This window comes from Loxodonta africana, chromosome 12, assembly GCF_030014295.1.
Source record: "Loxodonta africana isolate mLoxAfr1 chromosome 12, mLoxAfr1.hap2, whole genome shotgun sequence".
In the NCBI taxonomy this organism is placed as follows: domain Eukaryota; kingdom Metazoa; phylum Chordata; class Mammalia; order Proboscidea; family Elephantidae; genus Loxodonta; species Loxodonta africana.
Window position 1 is genome coordinate 7485143 of NC_087353.1, and position 6000 is coordinate 7491142.

Genomic DNA, 6000 nt, shown 5'->3' on the forward strand with positions numbered 1-6000 from the left:
GGCTTGGTGGATTCAAACTGCTGACCTTTTGGTTAGCAGCCACAGTTCTCAAGCACTGGGCCACCAGGGCTCCCTACTGATCTGAGGATAATAATGTTGGCAAACATTCATTAGAGATTAGTATGCGCTAGTCATTAGTCTAAATAACTTGCGAATATTATCTCATGTAGTCCTCACACTACTCGACTAGGTAGAAAATGCTAATACCACCATTACAGGTCTAATTCTCTATTTTACAGACGAGGAAAGAGGCGGTGTGATGGAGCTGGGATTCAAACTCAGACAGCCTCACTCTGGGTGGGATACATGCTATTAACCACTCTGTTTTTATAATAGCAATTACTGAATGTCCTGTAAAATAGATGTCATAATATATTTTTTTTTAAACAGTTTTTACCTTATAGTACATATGCCACCAGGTAATGTACAATAATTGTCAATCTACATATAAAAGCACTAGGACAAGGAAAACATTACAGGAAACATAAATAAGTTTTTAGAAGCTACATGTGTTTCACTATTTGTTTTTAAGTTAGATGAAAAGGAAACAGTGAGGGGTACTTCACAGCAGTCATTAAATTGGTTTTCAAAACAATAAAAGCATGTGCTAGATATACTAGCAGAAACAAAAAAGAGAAGTTACAATGAAGATAACAGCAAGGCAGTTTCATATGCAGAAGGAAAGGCTGGCAAAGTAGTTTATTTTCCCCTTTGTTTCTTGACTTTCATTATAAATTTTGAGGAAATAATTTTCATGTTTCTGGGATAAGAAAGAATAAGTAGTCCTCAAATTGATAAGCATCTGATTTTTCTTTACGGCTCTCCTTCCTTACACTCTTTCCAAATAATTTAGGGTCAAACAATTTGAGATCAAATGCAAATATAGCTTGTAAGTGTGGAAGAATTTGATTCAAAAAGGATATCCAGAAATGACAAATTTAGGCCTGACATTCAGAAATGGGATTTACTGTAAAAAGGCCTGAGAGAGAATCACAGATACTTCATGGAAACAGAGACACAGAGGAGAGGGGAACATGGAATATGAAAGAGTAAGTGAAATGTGTCTTTTCTGATCAGGCTGGATGATAAATATTTGGATGAGGCAAGAGGAGAGAGAGAGCCAGCTTTACAGGGAAACAAACCATTCCCTGAATTCCTGAGTTTTCTAAATGAATTTCAATAGGCCCAAGGATAGAGATGGAATCCAATTGGAAAAAAGGTCAAAACCAAGCTTAATGATAGGACCAAACCAAAACCAAACCCGTTGCCATCCAGTTGATCCCGACTCCTAGCGACCCTATAGGACAGGGCAGAACTGCCCCCATAGGGTTTCCAAGGTGTGTCTGGTGGATTCGAACTGCCGACCTTTGGGTTAGCAGCGAAGCTCTTAACCACTGCAACACCAGGGGTCCTTATGACAGAACGGTGCAAAAATGCAGAAATGTCAGCTGCAAGGAAATAACCAAGGAAGGCCACTTAAGGGAGCCGATGGCACAGGAGTGGCAGATGGAGCAGGGAAATGGAGAAAGGTGGAACAGCTAGCAGGGACAATGTGGGCTGGAGGGCACAGGGGTGGTGGGGGCAGGTGTGCACAAGGAGGCGAGGGACCCAGGGGTGGTGGGGCAGGTGTGCATGGGGAGGCGAGGGACCCAGGGGTGGTGGGGCAGGTGTGCACAGGGAGGTGAGGGACCCAGGGGCGGTGGGGCAGGTGTGCACCGCGAGCCAAGGGACCCAGGGGTGGTGGGGCAGGTGTGCGTGGGGAGGCGAGGGACCCAGGGGCCGTGGGACAGGTGTGCACCGTGAGCCAAAGGACCCAGGGGTGGTGGGGCAGGTGTGCACAGGGAGGCGAGGGACCCAGGGGTGGTGGGGCAGGTGTGCACCGCGAGCCAAGGGACCCAGGGGTGGTGGGGCAGGTATGCACGGGGAGGCAAGGGACCCAGGGGCGGTGGGGCAGGTGTGCACGGGGAGGCGAGGGACCCAGGGGCGGTGGGGCAGGTGTGCACGGGGAGGCGAGGGACCCAGGGGCGGTGGGGCAGGTGTGCACCGCGAGCCAAGGGACCCAGGGGTGGTGGGGCAAGTGTGCATGGGGAGGCGAGGGACCCAGGGGCGGTGGGGCAGGTGTGCACCGCGAGCCAAAGGACCCAGGGGTGGTGGGGCAGGTGTGCACCGCAAGCCGAGTGACCCACGGGTGGTGGGCAGGTGTGCACGGGGAGGCGAGGGACCCAGAGGCGGTGGGGCAGGTGTGCACCGCAAGCCAAGGGACCCAGGGGTGGTGGGGCAGGTGTGCATGGGGAGGCGAGGGACCCAGGGGCCGTGGGGCAGGTGTGCACCGCGAGCCAAAGGACCCAGGGGTGGTGGGGCAGGTGTGCACGGGGAGCCGAGGGACTTGGGGTGGTGGGGCAGGTGTGCACGGGGAGCCGAGGGACCCGGGGTGGTGGGGCAGGTGTGCACCGGGAGGCGAGGGACCCGGGGTGGTGGAGCAGGTGTGCACCCCAAGCCGAGGGGAGCAGGGATGGTGGGGAGCCGACGGGAGGGAAGGCAGGAAAGACCCCGAAGCCTGTCGAGGGGTGAAGGCGAGGCCGACAGCGACCGAGGCGAGCACAAAGATGGAAGCCCCGGCGGGCGGCGGTGGAGGTGCGCAGGGAGGCGGCGCGCGGAGAGGGGAGGCGGCCCGGCGCGAGCGCCGCAGGGCGGGGAGGCGACAGGCCGGCGGGGACCCGCGGGGGACGCCGACAGGCCGGGGGCCGCGGCGGCGAGGCGACAGCCCCGGGGAGGTCGCGGAGGCCGAGCGCTCCCGGCGGGCGGGCGGGCGGGCGAGCAGCCTCCGAGCCTACCTGACAGGCGGCAGCCGCGTCGCCGGATTATTGCCGGAAGTCCCCGGCTCCCTCCCGGGCAGCGCCGACAGGGAAGTCCCCGCCCCCGCGCCGCGCTGATTGGCCGGCGCGGCGTCCGCGTGGCTGTGTTGCTACCCCGGCCGCCGGACCCCGGGCGGGCTAGCGCTGTCACAGAGGCCGGGCGCGCGGCGCGCATGCCCAGTGGGCCCGCCACGCCTCTGCTCCGCGCGTGCCTGGTCCGCCCGTCGTGGGAGGAAAGGGGGCGTGCGCAGCGCCGGGGATCAGGCGGAGGGGAGGAGGGGACTGGAATGGGGAGTGACAGTCTGTGACCTGCGGTGGGGTGTCCAGCCAAGCACTGATTCACACCCGGAATAGTGCCTTGACACGCACTGTAGGAGGTCGGGCTCATGACTAATGATGCTGATAACACTTATCGCTGCTTAGAGGTAGACCAGAATAGAAGCCCTCCATTTAACCTTTCTTTTGATAGGGTTTGCCTGAAGGAAGTGGTAAAACATGACCTTTAAAGCTGTATTTCCTCCTTATATTCATTATTGTGGTTGGATCTCATATTCCACAGAATGCTATTTACTATCTTTACAGAAGTGTGTGTATATATACACACACATACATATACACATACGGAGCACTGGAGCCATGGTGGCCAGTGGTTCAGAGCTCGGTTGCTAACCAAAAAGTCGGCAGCTTGAATCCACCAGCCGCTGCTTGAAAGTCCTATGGGGCAGTTCTACTTTGTCCTATACCGTCTCTAGGAGTGGGAACCCCGATGGGTTTGTTTTTTGTTTGTATGGAGCACTGGTGGCACAATGGTTAAGGGAGGGGCTGCTAACCAAAATGTTGGCAGTTGGAATCTACCAGCCACTCCTTGGAAACCCTGAGTCAGCTCTACTCTGTCCTATAGAGCCGCTGAGTCAGGATCAACGGAATGGCAGTGGGTTTGGTTGAGAGAGAGAGAGAAGCACTTACAGATAAAGATCAAAGGCTATAGCCTTCAGTATGGATTACACCTCAGGATAAAAAAAAACAAAAATCCCCAGGACCAGACCAATAAGCAACATCAACGTAAACAGAGGAAAACAAGTTGTCAAGGATTTCGTTTTACTTGGATCCACAATCAAGTTCCATGGAAGCAGAAGCCAAGAAATCAAATGACGTATTGCACTGGACAAATCTGCTGTGAAAGACTTCCTTAAAATGTTTTTCAAAAAAAGCACAGATTTCACTTTGAGGACTAAGGTACACCTGTCCTAAGCCATAGTATTTTCAGTTACCTCATATACACACAAAAGCTGGACGATGAATAAGAAAGACCGAGGAATTGATACCTTTGAATTATGGTGTTGGAGAAGAATTTTGAATATACCATGGACTTCGAGAAGAACAAAAAAATCTGTCTTGGAAGAAGTACAGCCAGAATGGTCCCTAGAAGAGAGAATGACAAGACTTCGTCTTATGTATTTTGGACATGTTATCAGGAGGGATCAATCCCCAGAGAAGGACACTATGCTTGGTAAAGTAGAGAGTAAGTGAAAAAAAGGAAGCCTCTCAAGGAGATGGATTGACACCGTGGCTGCAACAGTGGGCTCAAACATAGCAACGATTGTGAGGATGGCACAGGGCCAGGCAGTGTTTCGTTCTGTTGAATGTAGGATCGCTTTGAGCCAGAACCAACTGAACAGCACCTAACAGCAACATAGAGCTATATTGGGGGAAGGTCCTTAAATATATATTATCTGTTTAAACTCTCTTTACGTATCTGTTTAAATAAATCTTTGAGAAATCAAAGAGATTCTGTGTGATAATGTATCTTGATAGAACTCTTTGAAGAACTTTGCCAGTGTCTGTTTTTCAGTGTTGGAACCCTTGGAAACTAAAATTCCACATTTACGAATTTGTTATTTGAAAATATACCCATGAGTGCACAAAGATAGAGTGCAATGATATCCATAGTAGCATTTTGAAATAGTGAAAAGTTGGAAACAAGTGCTCACCAACAAGACAACAATTAAATATACTCTGTTGCTGGCTGCAAACAGCAGTCCCCGACTCATGGCAACCCCATGCACAACTGAAAGAAACTGCCCAGTCCTGCATCATCCCCGTGATTGTTTGCAGACAGGACCATTGTGACATAGAGGGTTTTCATTGGCTGATTTTCAGAAGTAGTCCATCCTAGTCTGGCAGCTCTGCTGAAACCTGGTCAGCATCAGATGGGTGGTGACTCTGCATGAGATGCACTTGCCAGGCATCAACCTGGGCCTCCTGCGTGCAAGACGAGGATTTTACTGAGCCACCAATGCCTCTTAAATACATTCTGTTGTTGTTGTGTGCCATCAAGTCGATTCTGACTTATAGCAAGTCATAGTAGAACTGCCCCTATAGGGTTTCTTTATGAGAACAGATTGCCAGGTCTCTTTTCCCATGGAGTGGCTGGTGGATGTGAACCACCAACCTGTCAGTGAGCAGCTGAGTGCTTAACAACTACATCACACACACACACACAAAAACCGAAGCCCATTGCCATCAAGTTGATTCCAACTCATAGTGACCCCATAGTACAGAGTAGATAGTCTACTTTGCAGAAGCAGACTGCCACATCTTTCTCTCATGGGTGCAGCTGGTGGGTTCAAACCACCAACATTTTGTTTACTTCCAAGCACTTAAGCACTGCACCACCAGGGCTCCTTAAACATATTCTTGTTGTTAAGTGCCGTTGAGTCAGTTACGACTCATAATGACCGTATGAACAACAGAACAAAACACTGCCCAGTCCTGCCCCATCCTCATGATCGTTGTTATGCTTGAGCGCAACGTTGCAGCCACTGTGTCAGTCCATCACATTCAGGGTCTTCCTCTTTTTCCCGACCCTCTATTTGACTAAGCATGATGTCCTAGGATATGTTAAATAAACGTCTGCTATATTTCACACAGCGGAATACCATATGGTCTTTAAAAGAACGAGATATACATCTATGTACTAACATGGGAGGATGTAAAATGTACATTGGGAGAGAAATCAAGTCTCAGAACAATGTGCATATAGCAATCTTATTTTTGTAAAATAATAGCAATAATCTATGTGCTTACAAATGCACAGGAAAACTGTGGAATAATGTAACCCAATCTCTTTAAGGAAACCCTGGTG

The 6000-nt window shown here is 50.6% G+C and overlaps 1 protein-coding gene across 2 annotated transcripts in view; it reads right to left on the bottom strand.

Moving 5' to 3' along the window:
- The window catches only part of FBXO25 (F-box protein 25), a 78877-nt gene extending 75967 nt beyond the window's left edge, over nt 1-2910 (bottom strand). For both annotated transcript variants that reach the window (XM_064294982.1, XM_003411861.4), the window contains exon 1: nt 2835-2910. The gene's annotated coding sequence lies outside the window, so the exon portion shown is untranslated. The remainder of the gene's footprint in view (nt 1-2834) is intronic.
- Between the last annotated feature and the right edge of the window lie 3090 nt (nt 2911-6000).